At 42.6% G+C, this 27,424-nt stretch overlaps 1 protein-coding gene and 1 pseudogene across 2 annotated transcripts in view; both read left to right on the top strand.

Annotated features, from left to right (window-relative positions):
• Window positions 1–27,424, top strand: part of FAT3 (FAT atypical cadherin 3) — a 489,892-nt gene that overhangs the window by 236,321 nt on the left and 226,147 nt on the right. The window lies entirely within an intron of this gene.
• Window positions 16,977–18,432, top strand: LOC123641120 (annotated as a pseudogene).

Raw genomic sequence — 27,424 nt, 5'->3', positions numbered from 1 at the left:
CATTGTCTTAAAAACTTAGAAAAGAACCTGAATGCACAAAGTTTCTGTCATATTGTCCCTCTATAGTTCCACGTATGAGCTCAAATCCTGATTAAATATTGCAGAAGAAAAAAGCATCCTTCCTCCAGTGATCTGTGAACTTACTGAAGACAGGGACCTTGTCTTATTAATTTTAGCATTTTCCGTCTTCCCCATACCATCTGTCTTCCTCACTCCCCTTTCTTGCCCCCTTCAATGCCTTACTTATTATACAACACACAGCAGTACTCATACTACATACCTACTCATTAGAATTGAATTGAATTGATATGAGGACGTAGCTATAAATCACATGGATTAGCAGAGGATATGTCAACTCATGTTTTTTGTTATATATACTGAAGAGAGAATGGAAATATGCCATATTGATGTTGTATGAAAGCAAGATAATTCATTTCTTATTTTCTGCATTAGAAAGGTTACTAAATTGTAGGAGGAAAAGATTAGATACTGTGATTGCTTTTTTTCTTTTCTTTTTCTTTTTTTTCTTACTTCAGCTTATTATGGGGTTATAAAAGTTCAGGTTATGTATATTGCCCATGCCCCCCCATCCCCCCAAGTCAGAGCTTCAAGCGTGTCCATTCCCCAGACAGTGTGCATCGCACTCATCATGTAGGTATACATCCATCCCCTCCCGTCACCCTCCATCTGTGTCCGATACCCAATTGGTGTTATTCCCAAATGTGCACTTAGGTGATGATCAGGGAAACTAATTTGCTGGTGAGTACATGTGGTGCTTATTTTTCCATTCTTGGGATACTTCACTTAATAGAATGGGTTCCAACTCTCTCTAGGAGAACAAAAGAGATTCTGTATCACCATTATTTCTTAGAGCTGAGTAATACTCCATGGTATACATATACCACATTTTACTAATCCATTCATGAATTGATGGGCATTTGGGTTGTTTCCACATCTTTGCAATTGTGAATTGTGCTGCTATAAACATTCAGGTGCAGATATCTTTGTTATAGAATGTCTTTTGTTCTTATGAGTAGATGCCCAATAATGGGATTGCTGGATGGAATGGTAGGTCTACTTGAATCTGTTTAGAGTATCTCCATATTGCTTCCCATAGGGGTTGTACTAGTTTGCAGTTCCACCAGCAGTGTATGAGTGTTCCTGTCTCTCTGTATCCACGCCACTGTGATTACTTTTTAAATTTTAAGATTTAAGATTTAAGGTGGTATAGAATTAGTATTGTCTGCTTTTAAATATTAAAAGTGTTTAACCCATGCAACAGATATGTATGAAACTCTTACTATGTGCTCAGCGCTATGCTAGATAGAAATACAAATGGATACAAAGCAAATAAAACATGGCCCCTGCTTCCAAGGAGCCCACAGGCAAGAAGCTATTGCAGTGCAGTATAGAAAGTCTTGACAGAGCCACGCACAGGTACTATGGGAGCAGTTCAGGAAAGGGACTAAACCCTGGGGTCAGGGAAAGCTTCCCAGAGGAGCCCCTGAATGTGATCACACCTGGCTGTGGTTGTGCAGTATTAAGCCAGGTGAAGAATGAGAGAAAAACATTCCCTTGCAGAGAGGAACATGGACACAGAGATGAGTGATGTCTGGCATATTTGGGAAGCCAAGTAATGCTGGAATCGTGGATTTGAGGGTAGAGAAATTAATAAGATAAAAACATAGGAAAATTTGTCTGGGTCAGATCCTGAAGGACCTGGCATGTTTAGGCTTAGAACACTTTGTCTAACCTAATGCCAGAAGGGCTGCACTGGAGTGTTTGAAAATGGATTTGCAGTATAGAAAGATAACTCTGACAATAGTGAGGATTAGGAGGTGGCAAAATTCCAGGCCGCTGGTGGTGATGCAGGTGGAAGACAGTGGTGGCCTGAACTGAAGTCTAATGATGAAGCAGAGAGTAGTGACTGAAAATACTAAGTAGCTAGACTCAGTGGGACCTAGACTGGCTCCAGGTTGAAAGGGAGAGGAAATATCAGTCTGGCTTGGTGAGTGTTTTAGTTTGCTAGGTCTGCTATAAAAAGTACCACAAACCGGGCGACTTAAACAACAGAAATTTACTGTTACACAGTTCTGGAGGCCAGAAATCTAAAACTGGTACTTCAGCAGGATTGGTTCCTTCTGAGTGCTGTGAGGGAAGGATCTGCTCAAGGGTCCTCCCCTTGGCTTGTAGATGGCTGTCTTTTCCCCGTGTCTCTTTGCATTCTCTTCCTCTATGTGTTTCTGCCTCTGTATCTAAATTTCTCTTTTTATAAGAACACCAGTCATATTGGATTAGGGCCCACCATCTAATGACCTCATTTTAATTTGATAACCTCTGTAGAGATCCTACCTTTAAATAAGATGTAATTCAACCCATTGCAGTAGATGTGGGGCCATTCACAGACACAGAGAACACAAAAAATGATGTGATGGATGCAGGGGGAAGAGGATGAAATTGATTTCTTGCTATGCTGCCCATGCTGCATTTCCCTTAAATATATTATAGTATTATGGCCCCATAAGAGGCTTTCTTTTGTGACTTTTGTATTATGCTTAGGCAGCATCTTTGTTTCTGTGTTCATCTTGCTTTAATGGCTCAGTCTTCTGACAGTGCCTAGAGGAGTGGGCTGTGGAGAAACCATGGGCTGTCTAGCTTATACACAGGCTGTCAGATCCTATAGCATTGAAGACATTCTGCTTGAATGACATTAATCCATGTTTCAACTCCCCACCCCCGCTCCAAAACAGTGTGTGTCATTGCCAAGAATGACACCTGAGGCCAGCAAAGCCAGCCTCTAGAAGTGCTCCACAATCATATTGTCAGCTGGAGCCCCCAACAGAACCCAGACCAATAGCCTAGAGAGCAAAGATGTTGCTGTCAAATTTGTCAACTAAATATACTCAGACACCACGCTGATGACTCTTTATTTTCCCCAAAGTTGTGATTGGCTATGGCCATTTGACACTCTGTGGGGTGAAGGTGAGGTAGGGTGTGTAGTTGGTCAGCCCCCAGGTCAGTAAACCAAGTATCTGTCCTTTAAAAGAAAACTATTTTAGCCAGATAGTCAATAGTGGCCAAATCTTGAGACACACTTAGCTAACTCCAGGCCTATGATTCCTCTCTTTTGTCACTTTGAAACATTGGGTCCTCCTGTTGAAGGCAAAGATGAATTGTGACCCAGAGAGGGAGAATCACATTGGGCAGAGGGACTTCCTGGGTTTAATTAAAGTACTGAAATTAATGAGTATTGTAAGTGACTTGCCAAATTGCCTGACAAAATGATTTCCACAGATAACTCTTTGTTTTCAGAAAAATGCGAGAAAGTAGCCAGAGCTTTGAAGTGAACCAAACAAATGACATCCTAATGGAGGATTAGCTGGAAGATGCCTGAGGTTTGGAAAAGGACCAAGTATTACTCTGGAAAACTCCTTTTATTATAGTCCCTGGAGCAGCCCCAAAGCTTGACTTTAGATTTATCTAAGGTTGTTTTTCTCCCCAATTTAAGAAAGTTACTAGAATTATATTTGCCTAAATTATTATTATTGAGAGTTATTTTTATTTTTACTTTTTTTTATTTCAGCTCATTATGGGGGTACAAAAGTTCAGGTTATATATATTGCCCATACCCCCCAACCCCTGAGTCTGAGCTTCAAGCGTGTCCATTCCCTAGACAGTGCTCATCACACTCATCACGTAGGTATGTACCCATCCCCTCCCCCCATCCCCCCCAGTCAGAAGTTCAAGTGTGTCCATTCCCCAGACAGTGAGCATCACACTCATCAAGTGGGTATACACGCATCCCTTCCCCCCAGCCCCCACCTCTGTCCGATACCCAATTGGTGTTATTCCCAAATGTGCACTTAGGTGATGATCAGGGAAACCAGTTTGCTGGTGAGTACATGTGGTGCTTATTTTTCCATTTTGGGGATACTTTACTTAACAGAATGGGTTCCAACTCTCTCCAGGAGAAACAAAGAGATGCCATATCACCGTTATTTCTTATAGCTGAGTAGTATTCCATGGTATACATATACCACGCTTTACTAATCCATTCATGAATTGATGGGCATTTGGGTTGTTTCCACATCTTTGCAATTGTGAATTGTGCTGCTATAAACATTCGGGTGCAGGTGTCTTTTTTATAGAATGACTTTTGTTCTTCTGGGTAGATGCCCAATAATGGGATTGCTGGATCAAATGGTAGGTCTACTTGAATCTGTTTAAGGTATCTCCATATTGTTTTCTACCGGGGTTGCACAAGTTTGCAGTCCCAACAGCAGTGTATGAGTGTTCCTGTCTTTCCGCATCCACGCCAACATGTATTGTTTTGGGACTTTTTGATAAAGGCCATTCTCACTGGAGTTAAGTGATATCTCATTGTGGTTTTGATTTGCATTTCCCTGATGATTAGAGATATTGAACATTTTTTCATACGTTTGTTAGCCATTTTTATATCTTCTTTTGAAAAATTTCTATTCATGTCCTTTGCCCACTTTTTGATAGGGTTGTTTGATTTTTTTCTTACTGATTTTCCTGAGTTCCAAATAGATTCTTGTTATCAGTCCTTTATCTGATGTGTAGTATGCAAAAATTTTTTCCCATTCTGTAGGTTGTCTGTTTACTCTCATGACTGTTTCTTTGGCTGTGCAGAAGCTTTAGACTCCAAGAAAGTTAATTTTAAAGAAAGACAATTGAGATGATAGTTTCAACAGCTGACATTTAATTTAGTAGCCTGATTAAATTCCCAGGGAATTTAGAGAAATTACCCCTGGGACTTTTTTAGGCTAGAGAGGTCAGAAAAAGAATTTAATGTATCATTTTTTTAGCTAAGCAGAACAATTTTTTTTTTAGATTAAGAAAAAGGGAGTTTGAAATTTACATGGCATATCTCTATTTTTTTCCTTCAAAAAAATAACCTGATGCTTTGCTTTGCTTAGTGAGTTCATTTATAAAAAGGCTCAGTGGCTTCTATTTCTGATATTCGCATGGGTCCTTTTGTGGTCCAATTGTCATATCTGAGAAGATAGTAAGGTGTCTCCAGAATGAATGGGGGAGTAGTTCTAGAACTTTGTCTTGATGGGGAAATGAAGACAGTGTTCATGAGAAGCTAGCATGATTGTGAAGAGGTTTGGATTTTCTTCCTCAACCAACAAAGAGTTAAGGAAGGCCTGGGATGGCTGTCACAGGGCTGTCAGGGCAGATAATCCTCTGCTCTGTTGGATCTGCCAGCTATTAGCCTTGCTTATTTCACTGCTCATGAACTATGCATGGCGCTTGTGCTGCTACGGAGTGAACCTGATCTCTAATGCTCTCCATCTCAGTAAGAGCCATTTGATACAACTACACTTTTAATGTGCCCAGAGATATCCCTAAGAAAAAATGAGTGAATGTTATTAATGAAGCTGCAACATTGTTGAAATAGGCATACACTTTCTCACCCTGTGAATTTTAATCAGCCTACAAGTCCCCATTTATTAGTTATGGGTAATCTACAGATGTGTTACTTTTTAAAAGGCCTTTAGAGAAAATTAAATGTTGTCGAATCATTGGGGTCTTCTTTGATATACGCGTAACTCATGTTAACATTAATGGATGTTCGTCACCCATTAATAAAAGAGAGACTTCTTTGTATAAAGGTTAGTGAGGAAGACACAGAGCAGTGATTTCAGTGTCCCTCTATGAGCAAATAAGGTCGATGGTTTGATTCATAGGTGAAGGTTCTATTGCATCAGAGAAGATAAATGCAATCTGAGGAGGTATGACTTTGTGATGGGCAGGGGAAGGATGGGAAAAGGCAGCTGCTTCCTCTGAAGGTCTTTATTTAACAGTTCACAGGATGCAAAGGAGTCTTTTGTGAAAGTGTTCCCTGGGATTTAAACTTTTAAATCCTAAATCTCCTGGAATTTAAAGTTGGATGGGGGCAGAGAGAGGGGAGAGGAGAGAGGACAGAGATGCCCCCTTAGGAAAATAATGTATAAATAAATAGCAAGGATAAGGCCATAAAGGATGAGAGGTGGGGAGAAGCTGAGGCTTGAGAACCAGGAGGTGACTATGCTTCCAGTCTCACTTCTGTAAAAGGAAGGTGCTCGCTTTGGACTTCAGTTTCCTCAGCAATCAAATGAGATACTTGCAGAGGTTCTTTTGAAGTCTCCGCTTCCTCTAACAGTCGGTGATTATAGTGTAGAGAGCAAAATGTGCATGCCATTGATAAATAGGGTGACGGCATTATAAGGATGAGTTGACATTAGTCATGAGAGGATTACAGGAAGAGGTATGATATGAACAGCTTTGTCAGTGAGCAAGGCTGTGCATAGAGGTGACAGAGCCCACAAAAGGAGCACCGGGCTTTAGAGTCGGGAGATAGGTCTGAATCCTAGCTTGACACCTACTGCGTGACCTAAGGAATGTTTATCCCCCCAGCCACCATTTCCTCATTTGTCACCCAGTTCAATACAGTCTTCCTCACTGGGTGGTTGTACACATAGTTCAGATGCTGGGTGCCTAACGCCTAGCAGAGTATCTGACCACAGCGGGCCACCAACAATGGGCCTTGGCTATACCACCAGGTAATGAGTGCATTGACTCATTGGCATGTTTAGCAGATATTCCCTGAATATCTGAGGTAATGAGTGCATTGACTCATTGGCATGTTTAGCAGATATTCCCTGAAATCGTTGTTTAAATAACTCTTGGAATGTAAATTTTTATCTTCTGTTCACTAGGGGAGCTTGCTATTTCAAAGGAATCTTGCTTGATTCTCCTGATAAGGGGCTTTTTAGAATGCTAATTGCCTACTCATAATTTATCTGGTTTATTAAGTTTGGCTTCTGTGGTATTTTCTTAAAATGGAGCAAACCTGAAAGCTTACTAATATATTTCACTCCATTCACATTTGCCCTCTATTGTGGGCAGCTGTGATGATATATGATGACTGACTTCAAGAAAAATGCCTCTGCCCTCCTCTCTTAAAACATTAAACTGGAGGAAGCTTTTCTTCCAGTGATTATTCTCATAGGTTGAATAGTCTTTAAATTGCAATTGACAGAGTGCTTAGTGAAATGCTATATTTAGGAGCTATTGTGTACCTGTGTCTATTATCTATGTTTCCTTTTCTTTTCCAAAAGGTGGTGTTTCCATGGAAAAAGTGCATTTGTTGCTTAGGAGATTGTCCACTCTTGTCTTTTTGCTTATCCTTGGCATTAAGTCCCAGGCAGGTTTGTAATGTCATTGACAGTTGCTGTGGAGACTATTACGGTGTCATGTGTGTGGGGCTATTATTTAAGGTGGTGACTTAGCACCCATGTCTTCTGAAACAGGAAGGATGCATACCCACGCCCACACACATGTACACACATGCACACATACACGCACACTGCAGGGAATTTCTTCCTTAAAACGATTCTATCAGACTTTTTGAAGGGAAAAGTGTATCAGGCTTTCTTTTCATAATTTAGTAGAATTTATGTTCTTCTCTTAGACAGCCTGGCTTCTCAGTCATTCAGGATTAAAATTGTGACAAGAGAAAGAGGGATGTACAACTTTTCTTACACAAGATACCACCTAAACCTGCAGCACTCTGTAGCAGGGCCAATTAATTTATAGCATCTACCCAGATCTTCCCCTACAAGCTGATCATTCTTTATTAACCAGTGTAACTGGAAATGAATCACGATACAGTAGCAATGGGAGAACTCAATTATTCACAACTAAGCTAGAAATCACATTCTGCTAAAGAGAAAAAATGAAAGGAGAGAGGAGTGACGTTTTATTGCGTTCTTACTATGTGCTAAGCAGTTAACATCTGCGGGATCTTCTGCGTCTTCTCTCTTCACACCATAACTTCTCCTTCCTCTTCTTCAATGCCAACCTATAAATCTGCCCCATCTTCATCTCATCCTGCTTCTTGCCACCATCTAAATCAGAATCCTGCTCTAGCTCTCTCTTTCCATTTTGTGCCAAGTGTCTTGAAAGAGTAGTCTATTATTCCCAACCAATCTGAATATCAGAATCACGAGGAGAACCTGTTAAAAAAAGATTCATAGTTCCCATAGCTCTGAAAGTTCCCATACGGAGGTTTTGATTCAGAAGATTCAGAGTGTGGCCCAGATCTCTGTTTTTAAGCAAGCTCCACGGGTGATTCTGATGTTCTGTCATGTATCGGACACTCGTCTATATTCACTTCTTATTTCCTTTCTTCCTAATCACTCATCTGGCTTCTGTTCCTCTCTTGTGGTGAAAATGCTTTTCAGAGATTCCCAGGGTCCTTCCTAACTGCTGAATGCAATGCCACGTGGATCCACTGTGGGATACTGGATGTGGCTGGCCACTCCCACTTTGGAATTCTCTCCCTCTTGACACCTGTGACATTTTGCTCTCCCAATTGTCCTCCCAGCCTCTTTGACAATTTCTTCTTGGTGTCCTTTGTGGATTCCAATTCGTCATCCTACCCCTTAAATGTTGGTTTTCCCCAGGATACCATGCTCAGTCCTCTAATCTTATTTCCCTACAGATTCTTAGCAATGTCATCTATTCTTATGACTTAACTATCACATGTTGATGACACCCACATATGCCTGCAACTTTGACCATCTCTTACCTAAGCTTCAGATTCATAGGTATCTCTGTGTGCTGGGTATATGTGACTAGAGACCCTCTAAGCTCCTTAGGTTCAGCTTGTCCAGAACTGAACCTATTGTCTTCCTCTCTAAACCTTCCACAGCATGTTTTTCCCCCAGTAGTGATCTCACTGTCAACCAAGCTAAAAACTTTTTCTCACCTCCAACATTAAACAATTTCCAAAACCTTCCAGTTTTTCTCTTAAATATTTCTTGAATATGTTTTCTCCTTTGTGTCCCAGCTTCAGACCTTCATCACCCCCTGTGACAGTCTTCTTCCAGATATCTAGCAGTAATTTGTGTTCTTGCCACCCGTACTGGATGGTTAACTCCATGAAGTTGGAAAATATGGCTTCTTCATGCTGTATTATCAGCATCTAGCTGAATGCCTGGCAGGTGATCAATAGAGTTGGATAAATGAAAGCGTGAACCATCCAGCACACAGCTTCCTTGGACATTCTTACTTACAGATCAGACATATAAAATAATGAGCTTGAGGGCTACCGTGTTTAAAACCCAAACTGCCAGCAGCCAAATCCATGTTGGTATTAAATAGAGAATTTTGCAATTTATTTCCCTCCTTCAGGTCTTCAGCACTAGACTAGGTCAGCTGGAATCTTCTCTCACACCGAGAGAGCTGGCTATTTTGTTTTAAAGTGAACTTTCTCTAGTTTGGTTGCCACGAATCCCAACTTTACAATGAGTTACTCAGACTCGCACATTCTCCCCTGACCTATGCACATGAGTGATGAATTGTGGGCATTCTCAGGGTGGTTTGGGTCTTCACTGCCACAAAAGGTCCCCATGGCATTCTCCTCAATGAGTCTCACATCTCCCTCTAGGAGCTTTTAAAAAGTAGAACTATTTGCTAGAATAAATGGCATTGAGAAATTAAAACCTGTCATTCCTTTTTTTTTTTTTCTCAGTATACCGTACACAGACAGAAAGCATAGCTCAGGGCAACAAGCGCTTGTCCAATCAGCCAGTGACTTGGGAGAATGGAGAGCTGCTGTCTCCCTCTCTGACATCATGGAAACCACTGAGCTTCTCTCTGACTCTGCATCTCCCTCTGTAGAGCCTGTCAGTTTTTCTGGCCCTTTGCTGGATAGCTGCATCATGTATAGAGAGCATTTGTAGTAAATAGTTTCTTGGAGGAAATATATCTGCTCAAATAAGTGGTTCTTAGTGTAGCCATGGGTGATAGGTGACATTTGAAAGCCTGTGTTTACAGTTACTGTTTTTAGGATTATACTTGCAGTATTTTTCTTTGCTTCAGCCACTCTTTATGAAAGATCATCAACACAGAACATCTGTGAAGACTTGTGGGCTAGTTCACTGCCATGCAGTAAATATAGCCATTCTAGCAAGACCTTGCCTATCCATGCTAATGAAGACCAGGCACGATATAGATAATTTAAATCTACAGAAAATATAAGAATCTGGAGACAGTCAGTATTTTTTTTTTATGTCTTTTCCTACTGTCAAACCGGCAGTCATTTGAATTTCACATCCCCTTCCTTCCCAGTATGCATTTATGAAAGGCACTAATGAGCAGCAACATGGCCAAGAGGCAGGCGGGTTACTGGAGAAGGAGCTGTATGGAGCCAGGCAACAACTGGGTAATCAGCTCCTGAAAATCGGTTTCAGAAAGCATTTATTAAACTCAGCCTGACTACTCCTGAAGGTTAGGGAGTCCCTTCAATTCTGCAGGCAGGAGGTGAGGCCTCCTCGGGGCCAGCTCCTATTCAGCGGTACACGAGAGGGCACACAAGACAGGGCTGCATGCAAATTCCTGTGTAAAACTCAGTGCCTGACCAGTGTCCTAAGGGAAGTTCCATGTGCTGTAGGTTCAGTGGCTGGAGGCAGAGAGGCATTGATGGGGTCTATGCTCCTAGCCTGCAAATTTGTTCTCCCCTCTTTCACTGTGGATGTGTAATTAGAGGTTAATTCCTATTCTGGGCCTTAGGTCAGAAAGGAAGTGCCTCTCTTCACTCCTCCATCTTTGGAGAAGCACTTGTCCTGGAGCACGAATGACTGTCACTGCCTCTCACAAAGTGTCTCATGTTCTATGGGTCATCGCCACCTATTCTTGTTCCCAACACTTTTGTCTTCATTTTGTACCTGCTATGTTTTTTTGGTAATAATTAACTGCAGTCATGGTTTTACAGTTTACTGTATTTATTTGATAAGTTGTATGTCCCTGGTTCTTCATTTTCTTTCATTCTCTAATGCTTTATGACACATGGGTGGGTTTACTAAATGTCATGTCACCAACTCTGTTTATTTATGCATAAGTGGCTTGACAAACAAAAGAAACTCTTCATTTATAAGAAGACTGCTGTTGAGGGGTTTTTAATTCCTCATGGGTCAGCAGATTTTAATACAGAGGACAGAGCTTTACCAGCCTTGATAGAAGGGAGTTCTAGTTCCACGTGAGCTCAGGCAGCCAATTTCTTTTCCTATGGGTGTCTCTAGATAACAAAAAATGTGATGGTTATGTTTTCCAGGCCAACATAAGACAAATATATTGTCAGAGAGTGACATTAAGAACATTCTTTTGTTTGCAAACATCCGAAAAATTAGTATAATGTCCCTGTGAACTCTACTTTTGGGCGTAAGGATGAAAGGCAATGAGCTGCTCTTTTTAAACAGTCATTGATCAGCAAACCATGCTCTTGCTCACTCTGCCACTTCTTGATCTTGGAGGCAAAGGATGGAAGGAGAAATACATAACTTGATAAATATGAGTCTGATCACTATTGAACTCCTTTCCAGTAGTGTTTTTCCAAAGTGATCTTCAATGAGTGAGGTTAACAGAGAAAGTACAATTGAGCGTGTCTTCAGTTGAGTTAATCTCCTGCCTGTACATGTCACTATGTTTACTCCAGGATAGAAATATCAATTTGTCCATTGCCTCTATGTCCTGAGTACTGTGCTAAGTGCTGTGGATATAGACATTAAATGAACAGTTCCTTCTCTCAAGGAGCTTGTACGAAAGCAGAGACTTATGCATGAGCAAGTGCTGATTATGATGTGCACATAACTTTTCAGTCCTTAGGACGAGGAAATGAGGCCTCTCTGTCCATTCCTCTCTAGAAGATTGTGTTATAAGTAGCTGTCTTCTTGACCACAGCCATCCTACACAGCCCAGAACAGATTCAGAAATGCAGAGATTCCCACAGTAAGGTCTTAAACATGTGGCATTTCAAACACACCAGAGCCCTAGACAAGGACTAGTATGACAGACTCAGTGTTTAATTTCTGACCTACCAGTATTTCTTCTGGCCATTTTGGACCCGAGTCTATTCATTCTAACTCTTGGGAACCCAAATTCCCCTTTTATAATCTGTTTCCCTCTCTCTAAATCCTCATGGTCAGTAGACAAACTTATATTGTCAGGGAGTCTATCCATTGTATCTTACACAAATCGCTGTCAGTGTTGTAGCTTAATCCTATTTTCTCCTAACTGGCCCCTAGTAGCAGTAAGGAATAGCTAGTCAGGATTCTGTGTATAATATCTCCTCCTGTATTGCAGATTATTAAGTCACCTCCATCTTCTCTTAGCTGTGTAATTCCTGCTTCCCAGAAATTTCATTTTCTAATCCTTGGATCATGATTACTGCTCATCTACTCCAGAAAGTAGAGCACAGGGCTTCTCGTAGGGCCTCATCAAGCAGAGGTAATGAGATTCTCTGCAGGATCTCCTCAGCTGGGCCTAGTCATGTACGTTCTGTGGACCTGGGATTCAGGGCAGTGCAGGAATAAATGAGTACCATCTAGGAGTAGACGGGCACAGTGCAAGAATGAGATGAACACTGCTGTGGACTGAATATTTGTGCTTCCCCAAAATTCATATACTAAAGCCTTAGCCCCCAGCATGGCTATATTTGGAGATGGGGCCTCTGAGGAAGTAACTAAGGTTAAGTAAGGTCACAGGGATAGGCCCCTGATACAATAGGATTAGAGTCCTTATAGGAAGAGACACCAGAGAGCTCTCTCTCTCTCCCCCTCCTCTCCCTCCCTCCCTGAGCACACACAGAGGAAAGACCACATGACGACGGAGCAATCCTGTGCTACTCCTCTATGCCTCTGCCAACATCATGTTGTTGCATTCATGAGCGTACCATGATGCTGAGATTATTTTCTCCCTGTCATTCTGACCTACTCTCCCATAGAATATTTAAGACAAATTTTCAGCAAGACATTTTCACGTAACTGATTTTTGAGGAATGCATTTTATAGAACAGTTTGTTAAGCCAGGCTTTTACTGTATGCTGTAGTTTTCCGTTGGAATTGATTTAATCTCTAGTACATTCAAATGTATTTAATAATAAGCCATAGCATAAGGGCATTCTACTTTATTATTAAAGTATCAGGAATCATTGTCTGATGAGTTCCTCAGCATTATGTTTTAATTATATAGAGAGATGAAGAGTTCTTAGGCTTTAACTCAGGGTGTAATTTTTAAAAAATTATTGAAATTGACTTTGAAGCACCTTCTAGCCATTTGTTCAACAGTTAAATTCCCCAGAATGCCTGCTGTTTTCTCTCTGATTTTTGACATTATTATCTTTCTAGAAACAGAGCTGCTGTTTAACTCAGCTAACACTGAACGGAAACTGATTATTCTCTTTTGATGTAACTGGAGTGACTTAAATACTTACAGTCTTTTGTGTTAAGGAAAGATTAAAGCATAGGAGAAAAGTGTTCTGTCTTATAACTCAAAATAAATATTTCAATGTGAAGTGGCTGTAATTTCTTTAGGGAAAGCATATTGGGTCACTGGGTGTTCAGTAACAAAGCCTTAGAAACAGATGTAAGCAGTTCCTACAGAGAGCCCTCTATTCTTAAAAGATACAAAGGCATCCTTTGACTTTGGCCATGATATGTGATTGGGCAGAAAAAAAAGTTGAGGCTGTTATATCAGGGACTCTTCCTTCTGTAAATCAGAGACTTGTCATTACCTTATCCGTAATCTACATTTCAGTCAGCGTCCTTCAGAAATTACGATTCCTTTCAGTCATGGTATCTCAAAGGACTTACTGCCTCAGGGACAGGCATGGCAGAATTTAGACAAATTAGATCATCCTAACTGTTGGGCAGTGAGTTTTAGCAGCTCTCAAAAACATTTTGGGGCATTTACTGGTCTCTGAGAAACAAAGATCCAACAATAAAGGATAAATCAATGTGTTATAAAAAAATAATAAGGTCAGCAAGATTCATAACAGCTGTTGGGCTTTCTATTGAGTAGCACAGTTTAGAACTTACTGAAGACTGCGTGTTCCTGGGCTTCAAGCTTCAGGACTCTTCCTTTCGTTTGGATGGTGCTGCTAGACTGGACTGCTCAGTAAGCCTGTCTCTGTCAAACACGATGACAATCCAGTGGTGTCCTTCTCATTGGTAGCCTCATTCTTCAAATTACTTATTGGCAAATCCTAAATACAATTATCTTGGCTACAAATATCAATATCGCCCACACCTTCAGTGGTGGTCTTGTGTATCCTCTCGCTTGGACATCTGGCCATCACTGCATACTCAACCTGTGCCAAACCACTCACATCTTCTCAGACTGGTTCCTCCATCCTCCTCCATCTCGCCCATTGCTGACTGTCGTCATTCCAAGAATCACTCATTCAGTGACAGCAGACCTTTACTGAGCAAATATGCAGTGCCAGACATTAGGCTGTGAGAGTCAGGATCAAAGTGACAAGGGAGGTATGAAGGTGCACAAAAAAGAAAAGACAGCCCCCCTGCCAACGAAGCTGATATCCTGTTGAGGGGTGGTGGAAAGGAGAGAAGGAATGATTGAAAAACCAATGTTCTATTGATAATGGTTTAAGAAGCAAGACCAGGCCAGGCGCAGTGGCTCACGCCTGTAATCCTAGCACTCTGGGAGGCCAACGTGGGAGGATCGCTTGAGGTCAGGAGTTCGAGACCAGCCTGAGCAAAAGTGAGACCCCCGTCTCTACTAAAAATAGAAAGAAATGACCTGGACAACTAAAAATATATAGAGAAAAAAATTAGCCGGGCATGGTGGCACATGCCTATAGTCCCAGCTACTCAGGAGGCTGAGGCAGCACGATCACTTGAGCCCGGGAGTTTGAGGTTGCTGTGAGCTAGGCTGACGCCACGGCACTCTAGCCTGGACAACAGAGTGAGATTCTGTCTTAAAAAAAAAGAAGAAAGACCAGACTTCATGCATATCCCTTCTTTTCAGAGCACCCAGATCTGATTTACAGGAATCCAGACCTGTTGTCCTGTTGTCTTGGAAGAGAGGATGGCTCAGAATAGAGATGCATCAGGGGTCAGGAAGAATGCATCCTGTTTTTATACCATTTGTTTCGCTAACAAAGTAAAGACAACATAACATGCCTTCTATCTTGCTGAAAAGATTAAATTCTCTCACTTTTGCAATGAATCATTACTAAGACTAATAACTATAGGATATCTCTGTCGTTAATGCCACTGAAGTCACAGATGCCCTCCTCACAGAAGGGCTTGGCAAATAGCAACACAATCTTCATTTTCACTAAGTAGCCAAGTAATCTAAAGGCTGGCGTGAACATACATTAAGAGCTATAGGTATTTTGTTAGTGTTCGCCTCCATGTAGTTAGGCAAATCATCCAAGAAAACAAGAGCAAGATAACTGTGAATAATGGAGTTTATCTTTCCTTGCTGAGCTCTGAATATGTATTTTATATACTATGGAAATGATTCTGACTCTATCATATTCTGGATAATGACATCCCCTCATTATAGAGGAGGCTTTTGTTTTTAAAATAAACGAACCAGTATGTCAGGCATATGGAGTTCCTGGAAGTAAATTGGACTCTCAGCAAAAGCTGCATGTTGTTTGAATATTACCTTTTTTACCTTAATATACTTTATATCCCTCCTTCAGGTGACAGGTACTGTTGAGGTTTGGGAAGTTCATGTACTTCATGTTATGTCTTTTGCATATTCTAGGGTGGATTAACATGGAAATATGAATCTCTCCATATGGATTTTATTGAATTCACTTTGCAATAAATAGAATTCTGTATAATGCCTTTCAGAAAGGTTGAGAAGTGCTCATTGGACTGGTTGATGGGGTGACTATTTTTGCATGTTAAATTTAAGCTACATTAAATAATACGGAGAGCAAATAGGCATGTATATGCAAGAATATACATAACCCTGAACTCATATGTCTTTCCATGATCTGTTGAACATGATCTTGACCCAAATGCAGTAGTCAGAGGGGCATTCTTTACTCTTGTTCTCACATCAGCTTGCCTTAGCTAAGATTTCCAATGTATTCCATCACGATTGCCAGTTTTGATCGCATCTCTCTGATTCTCTATTTACCTCTAAGTGAATTAAACTATGTTGTGCCGTATTTAAATCTGAATGAATACGAGTTCTGAAATGTGGTTCCTTCCACGTCTTCCTACACGTTTGGACCCGCTGTATTTTACAATTAAATTGGACACTTGCCAGCACACTTCACAGCATAGTTTTCAAAAGTTATGGAGACATTCTGATGTGAATTTTGCTTTTCTGGGTTGTGAACATGAAGGAGTAAGTGAAAAGTGATCAGTTGTGTTGAGCATACCTGATTTCCAATACCTGTTAATCCCTTCTTTTGAAATTCCAACGTCCTTTAAAGGAACCCAGTGATGATTGGTCTGATGGTGATCTTGGTCGTGTTTCAGACTATAATGGTACTTGTTCACTGATTTATTATTAACCTCTTAGACCCTCTACTAGTCTGACAACAGCCATGTCTAATTGAGAAGGTGCAAATCTCATGCCTACAAGCATAATCAGAACATTTCATTCCCCATGTACCCACATTTCTCCAGGTTAATTCATAAATTAGTTATTATTAATATAATACCAGAAGTGTGTTAATGCTAATAGCTAGAGGCACAGACACAGATGTATTAAGCCAGGGTGACTTCAAGACTAAATCCCCTCTTGCTCAGGAATCAGTCATCCAGGCCTTCCCTAATATGCAAATCAGTAAATGCCTAATGGATAGGGGGTTAATGACCTTAACACTTTCTTAGGATCTCAGGGGCTTCAGACTTAGTATCTGCCACTGTAGAGCAAGAGTCTCAGAAAGTGTCCTTCTCCTTATGTTACGGAGCAACTGAGCCTGCTTTCTCTAAGTCTAATAAATTATACTGTAAGGATCATGCATACTCAGAGAACTACAGATGAAGTTGCCTACACTGCGGTGGCCGCTCGGCGCTGGCTGCTTGGCGGAGGCCAGGGCGGGCCGCGAGCCGCCTGGACCTCGCCCTCCTGCGCTGGCTGCGGCCCCCCGGGTCCCGGCGCCCACTGCCCCGGCACTCCCAGCTCCGCGCCTGTGGGCCTGCTACCAGGACATGCGGAGACTGGTGCACAACCTTCTGCCCCCCGAGGTCTGCAGTCTCCTGAACCCGGCAGCCATCTACGCCAACAATGACATCAGCCTGCGCGATGTTGAGGTCTACGGCTTCGACTACCACTGCACGCTGGCCCAGTATGCAGATGCGCTGCACCCCGAGACCTTCAGTGCTGCCCGTGACATCCTAATTGGGCACTACGAGTACCCAGAGGGGATTCGGAAGTACGACTACCACCCCAGCTTTGCCATCCGTGGCCTCCACTACGACATTCAGAAGAGCCTTCTGAAGAAGATTGACGCCTTCCACTATGTGCAGCTGGGGACAGTCTACAGGGGCCTCCAGCCTGTGCCAGACGAGGAGGTGATCGACCTATATGGGGGCACCCAGCACATCCCACTGTACAGATGAGTGGCTTCTGTGGCAAGGGCGCCTCCATCAAGCAGTTCGTGGACATCTTCTCACTGCCCTAGACGACACTGCTGTCCTGTGTGGTGGACCTGGAGTCTGACCAAGCACAGCTCTGCAAGGACGCGACAGACGCCATTCGAGATGTGCACGTGAAGGGCCTCATGTGCCAGCGGATTGAGCAGGACGTAGAGAAGTGCATCCTGAGAGGTGACGAAACGTTTGCTGTCCTGAGCCGCCTGGTGGCCCGTGGGAAACAGCTGTTCCTCATCACCAGCAGTCCTTTCCGCTTTGTGGACAAGGGGACGCGGCACATGGTGGGTCCCGACCTGCGCCAGCTCTTCGATGTGGTCATCGTCCGGGCGGACAAGCCCAGCTTTTTCGCTGACCGGCGCAAGCCTTTCAGAAAACTGCACGAGATGGGCTCACTGCAGTGGGACCGTGTCACCCGCCTGGAAAAGGGCAAGATCTATCGGCAAGGAGACCTGTCTGACCTCCTGCGCTGGACAGAGTGGCGTGGGCCCCGTGTGCTCTACTTCGGAGACCACGTCTACAGTGACCTGGCGGATCGCATGCTGCGGCACGGCCGGCGCCCAGGCGCCATCATCCCTGAGCTGGAGCGCGAGATCCGCATCGTCGACGCGGAGCAGGACCTGCGCTCGCTGCCGTGGCCGTGGCGCTCACGGGGCTGCCGGAGCGCGTGCAGACCTGGCAGGACGCGGAGTCGAGGCGGGTGCTGGCTGCCCGGGCGAGGGAGCGGCCGGAGCTGAGGTGCCCCACCAAGGCGCTGTTCCACGCCCAGTTTGGGAGCATCTTCCGCACCTTCCACAGCCCCACCTACTTCTCCAGGCGCCCCGTGCGCTTCTCCGACCTCTACAGGGCCTCCCTCAGCGGCCTGCTCAACTACCGCGTGGACTTCACCTTCCACCCGCGCCGCACACCCCTGCAACACGAGGCACCTCTCGGGATGGACCAGCTGCGCACTGGCTGCAGGAAGACACCCTTCCTCGGCGACATGGCCCACATCTGCTGAGGGCACCTTTATTGTCGGGGACAGGCGCCCAGCCCCTCCTGCCCCGTCATCCACTCTGGGCGTCTGTCCAGACAAGCAATAAAAGTGGTCTCCTTCCTGCACAACAACAAAAAAAAAAAAAATAGCACTACAACATGGTTGTGAAAAATCAGTATCGCCTCGCTGTTTCTCTATTTCTCTATTTTTCTCTCTCATCTCTAACCTACCTGGCCTGTCCAGTCTTCTGTGGGCCGTTTAATGTCTGAGCATGGTGCTTGACAAGATACCTGAATCTAGAAATAACCCTGCAGCACAAACGTCCAAGAACTGTGTAGACCTACTCAGCCAGCGAGGAGGATGCGTGGAGGGACTTCGGGTGGCTTGTCCTGAATGTATCCTGCCTTTCGGTCCTTTACCAGTCCTTTGTGGTGTCACTTATAGGTGAAAGCTGTTGTTGAGAATTACCATGGACGATGTGGGTTTTATTCACACTTAGCCATTTTACACCTGTATTTTCTAGAGTAGAAATTTAACTTATTTAATCACCTTACAGGAAAGGGCTGTGGCAACACTCAGGTTCATGAGCTTAGCGTTGACAGCTTCAGTGGACAATGCCAGGCCAGGTTCCCAAATGGCTACACACTCTGCCTTCATTTCCCTCCCCTGTGAACATCCATTTCCCTTACTCTCTCCCTGTCCAAATCCTACTCATCCTTTTAACACCTCTCAGTCCTGGCAGTCTTCATTTCTGTATTGTGATTTGATTTTATTTTGCCCTTTTCTCTCTTCAAATATATTGGGATAGGCAGTTTAGAGTGGCCACATCAGGGTCCTCTAACCAATTATAAGGACATGAGAGAATCCCACAACAGATTTTAGGTTCTGCCTGCCCCAGGCCTGCTATGTACTGCTCGGAGTCAGAAGCTTTGGGAGCCAACAGCTGGGGGCAGAAGCCTCTGGCTCCTGCGAACTGTAACCACCACCAGTCTGGGTGAGGCATGTCATATGGCTGAGCGTGATGTTTGCTTTCGTATCTGAAAAACAGATATAAGGATACGTTCCTCAGAGGGATCATACATGGATTGGTTAAACAAGATAATACACATAAACAGTTTAGCCTGGTGCCTGAATTGTAGTAAGTGGTCAGTAATCAATTATGACCATTATGACTTATTTTGTTATTAATAGAACAGGTTAGAAACATCTGAGGAAGTTTCCATCTAAATGCCTACACATAAAAATAAGGGCACAGAATTATAAAATAGCTTATATGAACCATCGTAAGTTTCATGCCATAAATCCTTTTAAATATGGAGCATACTGCACCTTTGCCTTTGAATATTTACTTTATTAAAGCAGTGAGCACGGACTCTTTCAGGTAGTTCAGCTTTCTCTAGAATGTAATGATTCTTTCTGAGTAAACGATAGCCCTGTATTTTCTTTCTACTCAATTCCCATTTTGTAGGCCCTAGTGTCAGTGTTTCTGTCTCCCACGTAAGTCCAGAGGGCGAATGTGGTTGGCCCATCCTGCAACATGCAATTCAAGAATTGTTGAATGTAGCTTTGTGTCCCATCAGACAACCCAGGATGAGGACGCAGTTTAGATCCCACGTGATAAAAAAATGTTCACCATATGCTATACATTCCCTCCTCCTTTCTCTCTCTCCTGTGTGTGTGTGTGTATATATATGTAATATACATGTATATTAAACATCTACATATTATAAACATACTGTGTTAGTTTCTTTGTTTTCTAGGGCTGCTATAACAAGTTACCACAACCTTGATGGTTTAAAACATCAGAAATTTGTCTCACAATTCTGGAGTCCAAAGTTGAAATCCAGGTTTCAGCAGGGCCAGGCTGTCTCTGAAGGCTCTAGGGAAGGGTCCTTCCTTGCCTCCTCCAGCTTGCCGTTGCTCCAGGCATTCCTTGGCTTTTGGTTACATCACTCCAATCTCTGCCTCCGTCTTCACATTGCCTTCTCTGTGTTCCAAATAGCCCTCTGCCTTTCTCTTTACAAGGACATTTGTCATTGGAATTAGGGTCCACCAGGTAATCTGGGATAATCTCATCTCCAGAGTCTTAATCTAATTATATCTGCAAAGATCCATTTTCCAAATGAGGTCACACTCACATGTTCCAAGGGTTAGAACAGATGTATCTTTTGGGGAACTCCAAACACATTATAATCATTTTGTTACTCGATCGTTTATGTTAAGTTTAGAAATAAAGTTTATTACTATAACTATAAAACTCAAGGGAACAAAAACATGGTTGTTAATAGCTGAAAAATTATATTCACACACCAAATACTACTGAAATGCTGAGACCTATATGACATGGAGTGTGAAAGGAGATCACAAAGCACACTTATAAGAGCCTTTTCCATTCTCATGAAAGCCACTTATATGACCAGGACATGTCCATCCCTCCAGATGGGAACAGCTGTGGCAGGTCATAAAATACATGTTATCTGAAGAAGGGGCCTATGAATCCTCCTTTGTGACCTGGCTTTGCAAAACCTGAGGACCTGACCCACACCAGCCATGGATGTGGATGCAGGTACAGGAAAAGTTCTTGCCCGATCTGCCTTGGCCTGAAGCCTCATCCTCTTTCTCATCTCCCCCCTGTGCTGCGATTGCCTTTGGCACCCCACGTGCCATGCTCCTGTGGGAGCATGGCCAGCTCACCCCATTCGTTGTCATCAGCAGAGCCCAGAAAGCTGGCAGGGAGAATCAACATCAGGACACAGAGCTGATATAATTTGATATTTTAACCTCCAGTGCAAAACTAGACTGTCATCCCAATTATTTTCTGGGCCCCACACAACTGCTTGACTGGCAGGAAGCCCACTCTGCTAAGAAGATATTGGAAGGTATTTTAGATTTCATCCTGACCAGAGAATTCACACTATCTTTAAATCAGCAAGAAGTACTTATGAAAATGCAAAGATGGTTGCTATTATTTTTTTTCCTTTAATTTGCATCCTTAAACAAGGACAGATAATGATGCCTTACTGCCAATTTGAGGATTGGCTGAGCATTTCAGGAGAGTACAGAGACATGACTTCTTACCCCTCACCTCTTGGGAGACAGCAAACTATGTCATGACCAGCACTTCCCTCTGGCTTCCTGCCCAACATTTAGCCAGCAACAAGGCTTTCCCTAGATGCCCAGAGTGCTGGGGAATTCCCATGGTGGGAACCGCTAGGAACATCCTCCCTGCCTTTTCAGGGTAGAGCAAAGCCCCCAGAAGAATGTGATGGAAAGAGGAACCGAGCTAACCCTAACTCTGTCAGGCATTGCACTTGTGCTTTGTCCACATCATCTCATTCAATCCTCTTAGTGACCCTGTGAGATGGTATAAATGAATAAATGAAGCAGGATACATGATTTCAGCCTTAGGATGCTCATGTTTTGCTTTCAATTGCTGCACACCCACAGATATGATTGCCTGTGAGGCATTCAAGTCCCAAAGAGGTTAAGTTATTTGATAAAGCTCATCTGGACCAGGCGGAGACTTGAACCTGTGCCTGGCAACTGAAAATCTTTGCTCTTTCTGCTATGCCAGATACCCTGGTCCTGCCCTAATTCAAATTCCTCTCCCCTCAGCTTTGGACTTGCACCTTCAGTAGCAGAGGGGCATTGGATATGCCAGGCAGTCTAAGTCAGCCAGACAAGCTGCTCAGATAGCCCTGCAGTGAGCTGTCCTGGCACCTAAACTTCTACTCAGAGGGTTCAGCGAAAACCCTCATCAGACAGTGCAGTGTCCAGAAAATTTGTGGGTTTATAGTGAAAAGACTGCCATGTGAGTCCTGCTTGGATTTCATACTTGCTGTATAGCTTGGGGTGAGTCCCTTAATGTCCCTGATCCATCTTGTGCATCTGTAAAGTTGGGATAACACCCTATTGTGCTTCCAACAAGAAGGTTGATGAGGGTAAAGATATGCTATAAACTATAAAAATGGCTGTACAAATATAATATTAAGATGCTATTGCAAGGAGATACATACACTCAAGAAATAGATGGAGACAGTCCCTTGCCTGATGAGTTCCTCAACCACGATCACTGCCTGTCAGCACCCCAGGTTGACACAAAAGCCTAAGCCGCAAAGACTTTACCATTGCTTGTGCACACACATTCCAGGCCAACAGTATCACTCTAAGCACTTTGACTCTGGTCCAATGTTGGATAAGAGTCTGATAATATCTCTAAGGCCAAGGTCTTGTTGTCATCTGAATTTACAAAAATTGCCTCACATAGTGTATCACACTAAGTAGATGCCTAGTAAGTATTTGTTGAATGGAAGAATGAATGCATACCTCAGAGATTCTTTTCAGCACTCTGCAAGGTGCCTGCCATCCTATCAGGAGAATGAAGTGCTGACCTCGCAGCCTTCCTTGTCAATGTCTGGATGCCTGTGCTGCTGCCTGCTAGGGTGGCCCGGGGCAATCTCTGGGGCTGAGGGCTGAGGTGGCAGCCTCAGAGCCATCCTTCTGTCAGGCAGGCCAGCGTGGCAAGGGGGGAGGTGTGCCTCTGAAGCCTGCATTGACATATAGCATTCTTCTTTAGTGGGAGTATCTCTTAGTTCCACTTCATCATCCTGAATTTCCCATCTATCAGTTATTGTTGGATTTTTGTCCCCCTGGATCAATAATCATGATGCTAAATTTTGAGATGTCAAGCCAGACATTCTGAATATTCTTGACCTCCTCACTGGGAGATGCTGTGAAAGAGGTCATTTCTGTTACCTGTCCCTGTCCGTGTTTTGTCCTGCTAAGGAAGACACACGCATCCCCTGATAATGCTAATCCTTGGCCTTGTGCCTAAACTAAAAGGATTGCTTTCTAATGCACCTTCTCACATACTTCTCACTGGAAATAGAGTTTTGTGAATTCTCTATTATGAGTTCACTGGTGCATGTGATTATGTCCCTTTCGCTTTGCCATACAAAGTTACCATGTGACTTAGCTGTCTCCAGGCCAAAAAACCCATAACGATGACATACCAGGCTTGTTATGCGCACCGCTGCCTTTTCATCCCTCATCGCCAGCCCAGGTATCCACTTTGGGGGCAGAGTCAGAAGTTAATTGAAATGGCTGCCACATCGCATCTCACAGAGAATCCTTTCTCTATCGTGCGTGACTAGTTATGTCTCCGTGTAGAAATTCTTCTCTTTTGCTGTGCAAAGCATAAGCGGAAATATGAAGTCTCAGAGAAGAGGAAGTTTATTCTTGATTGGAGTGAAAATGTGGCAGAGGCAGGACTTGGTGAGAAAGTACTTCGTAGTTGTCAGCACTTTCTCTAACAGAGTGAACCATTTTTTTATAAAAAGGTTTTTTTAATAATCCTCCTGTACTTTATTTACTTCAGTCCACATTAAGAAGTTTTCTGAGTAGATGGCAAAGAACAATTCTTAAAATGTGTGAATACCAAATGTAAGATAAAAAACGTAATTGCAGTTTAGACTTCAGATTTATTTGAAAAGGGGATAATGATAGTAATTACCCAGTTTGAGTTTTGTAGAAGGCTAATTAGATCCCCAAAGCATTTGTATGCACAAGGAAAACCATAAATACAAAAGACCATCTGGTCCTTATCAGCTTACAACACTAACACTGTCTGTAATTATTTTTTCTATATTGTTTTGATGTTGACACTTTATGGAGCAATACATTCTACCCTGGTTAGGGGATAACCTATGTTTCTGAAAAGCTGGGGGTTTGCCCCCTTTTTTCCCTAATAAAAGTTTTAGGACTCTAAAGGGCAAAGGAGACACTGATTTTCAGAGAAACAGGTAAACATCTTTTTGTTATACCCATTGTACCAGAAATGTGTTATTTATAAACTTCTCTGAGTTATCTGACTTAATAACTTAGTCTTCTAAATTCTTGGATTCCGTTAAGGTGTTTTGGGATTTTTTTTAGGTTTAGTGTGGTGTATGTGCACGTAAGTGTAACCTTCATTAATCATTTTCTATAGTTAGTACTGTGCCTGGCAATTTGGATATTACAAAAGTAATGTTATTTGTTTTCATATTCATTGTCTATCTCCCTCACTAGGATATCAGCTTAATAAAGGGAGAGATTTTTGTCTCATCTTGTTTATTTTATTTTATCTCCAGCTCCTACAACATTGCCTGGCACGTGGTGGATATTCCGTACTTATCTGTTGAAGTGAATGATTAAATGAAATAGAATACATGATTTCAGCCTCTAGATATTTATGATTGATTTGCTCTCAGTTGTTACACAACACACTACCCCAAAATTTAGTGTCTTAAAACAACCAGTATTTCATCAGATCTCAAGATTCTGTAGGAATTTGGGCAAGAATCAGCTGAGAATTCTTTTGTTCTGCATGGCATTGATGAAGGTCACTTGGTGGTGGTCAGCTGGCACATGCATGGGTCTAGAGGGTCCAGGACAGCTTTACTGCATGCCTAGTTCACAACAGGGATAGATGGAAGGCTGGGCTTGGCTGGGACCATTGACAGAGCACCTACACATGGCCTTTTCTCATGGCTTAGGATTCCTACAACATGGCGACCAAAGTGGGCAAGGCAAAACTCACCAGTAGTCTGAGAGGAAAAGCCTGGAATTGGCATAACATTATTGCCACCATATTTTTATTAGTCAAGCAAGTCACTAAGGGCAGCCCAAATTCAAAGAGAGGGTAATTAGACTCTTCCTCTCAATGGGAGAAGTAGCAAAAGACATTGTAGCCATCTTTAATCTACCACACCATCTTGTTGAAGGGAAGGGCACACTTACCGAACAACACTAAAACAATACAAGACTAGTTAGTTCCATGTATGTAACTATCACATGAATGCAAAGTAAGAAAGTCACATGAGGGAGGAAGCCTTCATGAAGGCTATGCATGAGGTTTGAGCCGAGCCTAGAAGAAAGGATAAGGTTTCAAAACATAAAGATAATATGGAGAGTATTCCTAAAGAATAAACTTTTTGCTTAAATACAGGTGTGCATACAGACACTAATAACATTTCTTTACCTAGCAGCTGTTAGTTTGTAGCACATTAGTGAAAAAAGGGACATGGCCATCACCATTTTCGGAAAGATACTGTACAAAACAAGATATGTAATTTCTAACAGCATTTTCTGTGAAATGGGAATTGCTTGTGTGTTATGTTTTAGACTTTTGGTAGGCCTGTTCTGCTTTCTTCTTTCTGATAAGAACTAAGACAATTCCTATTTTCTTTCTCCCCTTGACTTCTGGGAGTCTCAGACCCAAAATTGAAACTCAGACGATTATGTCGAACTTTCCATTTGGCATTTTTGGAGTATCTTCTTTGTTTGATCCTAATTCTTCAGTTCTTTTTCTGTTTTGCTTTCTTGTTGTATGAACTTATTGCTTTAATCTACCTCAAAAGCTCTCCACAAAAATCAGTTGAGCAAACATATACTGAGTACTTAATGTATATGCATGTCTTTAGAGTTAGAAAATATATATGTATGTAATTATGAACAAATAAAATAGATTCTATTAAACAAACATATAATTTGGCTTAGGATCCATGTACAGGAGGATATTAAGGACAACAGCAAATTTGAGGAATGGACTTCAAATGAGGTAATTGCTAAAAGTAAGATGAACAAGGTGAGTCGTGAACACCTGATTGAGTCCTTGAATGCTGGAATAAAGAGCCTAGTCTTAACTGGAAAAGCCCTACATCAGTATGACATAGTATATCAAACTGATACAGCATGTCCTTTTCCCGAGGAGTTACATATTTCATGGATATTATAAATTGTTTCCTTAATCCAGGGAGGAGGTCAGAATTTTTATAACATTTTCAGTCCAATAGCATTGAGGGCCCAACATGAGCAGCAGCTTCTAGCAGGAGGTCTGGGAGATGTCAGGACCAGCAAGATACATTTTGTACCTCCAGGGAGCTTGTAGGACAATTGGGAGACAATGCTTTGGTTTATTAGCAACCAATAGCCTATCAATTAAACTGTGTTTCCCCCGTCATGTTTCTGGATCTTAATTCCTCTCACCCTCTAAACAAGGAACACAGGAAATAGTAGACATTTGCTTCATGTTTGATGGAAGAAATAGATTGCTCCAGCCTAAGCAGTGTTTTTTAATACATGCTAAATATACAGAACAGGAAACCATTAAATGAAATGATATGTGCTTGGTCCCCATGCTGTCTGTTCACCCTTGAGAAGGTATGCCTAGTCTTATTTCACTGGGAGACCTAGATTTCAGTAGTTTGATTTCATTTCTAAGGGATGGACTAGCTTGAATGGGGATTTTATAGAAATTCACCTGGCCATGAAAAAAGATGGTCAAGAAACCAGAAGCGCTGGAGGTAGAAAGTGTTTTTCTCTTCATTCTGAAGGTTTGGCCCATCATACATTAGTCCCATGAGGGCAGTGGTGAGTGGGATAGGGAAGATGGTAAAGTTCTTTCTGGGATATAAATATAAATGAATCTAGTTGCCATACTTTAGTTTGGAGGCATGGGACTTTCTACAAAGAAGGTGCATGATAATGGTTACTTGAAGAGTAACTACAGTCATTGACACCACTAAAAATTAGAGAAAGCACTTTAATAGTTTTGTATATAAGTGACACCTTTGACTGCTCTTACTTGTGGGGCTGTGCTGCACCTTCAGGACTGAGTCACCCATTCTTTCTGCTTCTGGGGCTGCTGGCAGCTGATGACTCTGGTTGATTCTGGGAATAGCTTTCAGATGGAGAGCCCTCTCCACATCCTTCGGTATGTAAAGGCCCACCTTACTCTAACCAGGACAACACTGTGGGACTATCCCAGCACCAGAACTCCTACTGGATCAGCTGAGGCCTTTTTGCAGTTCATTTCCTCCCTCTGCCTAATCCCATTCCCTTTGCAGCCCCACAGCTGTTGACACTTCAACCTGTATGTGAATCTCCATCTGTGTCTGCTTCCTGGTAGACCTGAGCCCAAGACATGGACCATCTACAAAATTGTGTCCCAGAACCAGGATTCAACAAACAATTGTGA

Source organism: Lemur catta, chromosome 7 (assembly GCF_020740605.2).
Source record: "Lemur catta isolate mLemCat1 chromosome 7, mLemCat1.pri, whole genome shotgun sequence".
Lineage (NCBI taxonomy): Eukaryota > Metazoa > Chordata > Mammalia > Primates > Lemuridae > Lemur > Lemur catta.
The sequence above is the reverse complement of the archived record's forward strand: the minus strand, read 5'-3'. Positions and strand labels throughout refer to the sequence as shown.